We start from the raw sequence: 1,215 nt of genomic DNA, 5'->3' as shown, positions 1-1,215 counted from the left end.
CCCCAGACATACCCACTCGGAACCTTCCCCTCCCGTGGGTCCGCTGAGAAGCCTGGCCTGCTCGGGCTCCCTGCCGATACGCGCCTGCCAGAAATGTAGATGCTCAGGCCCACCCCAGTCTTCCTGAGCAGGAACATCTGCACATTCTTATGCTCATGTTTGGGACCCTCTGCCCTCCAGCACAAGAGGTCACCCAGGAAGAGCCCCCTCCCTTTCCCAGCCAGTTCTCGAAGGATTGTCCTTGCTGGGATCCGTGGTTGCTGGAGGTAAAGTCTGTGATTCTGCGGGGTCTTCCTCTGCTCCTGATTATGCCCTGCTCGGTGGGCCTGGCCCACACTGCAGCCCACCTTCTCGGCCCTGGTTAACCGTTCTCCCCGTCAGATCTTGGCTCACACGTGCTTCTGCCAGGAAGCTTCCCAGCCTGCCTGCGCCCCCGCTTGAATGTACTTCCCAAGGCCACGGCTTCCAGCTACGTGGGTCCCTTTCCGGCCGCGTGCTGGAGCATCCTCCCACCGTCTTGTTCATAACCGTTTACTCTCATACAGTTGACACGGAGAAGACAAACAAAAGCATGAATTAATGAAGCAAAACATCAGAAACTCTCCCAGAATGGGAAACAAATGAGGCCGAAGTTGGTCTCATGGAGGACAGGAATGTGGGTCTGACCACAGATTTGCGGTGCTCGGGGAAAACATTAAATTTCCTCAGTTTTGATGTTGCTTCCGAACATCCTGCTCACCGGTACACCAGGGGTTGGAAAAACCACGCTAGGCAAAGAACTTGCATCAAGATCAGGACTGAAATACATTAATGTGGGTGATTTAGCTCGAGAAGTCTGATCAACGGATATCATGGAGTCTGGCAAGATGGCTTCTCCCAAGAGCATGCCGAAAGATGCACAGATGATGGCACAAATCCTGAAGGATATGGGGATTACAGAATATGAGCCAAGAGTTATAAATCAGATGTTGGAATTTGCCTTCCGATATGTGACCACAGTTCTAGATGATGCAAAAATTTATTCAAGCCATGCTAAGAAAGCCACTGTTGATGCAGATGATGTGCGATTGGCCATCCAGTGTCGTGCTGATCAGTCTTTTACCTCTCCTCCCCCAAGAGATTTTTTATTAGATATTGCAAGGCAAAGAAATCAAACTCCTTTGCCATTAATCAAGCCATATTCAGGCCCCAGGTTGCCACCTGATAGATACTGCC

Source organism: Leptonychotes weddellii, chromosome 3 (assembly GCF_054177405.1).
Source record: "Leptonychotes weddellii isolate Sample4059 chromosome 3, ASM5417740v2, whole genome shotgun sequence".
In the NCBI taxonomy this organism is placed as follows: Eukaryota; Metazoa; Chordata; class Mammalia; order Carnivora; family Phocidae; genus Leptonychotes; species Leptonychotes weddellii.
This window is presented reverse-complemented; position numbering follows the sequence as displayed.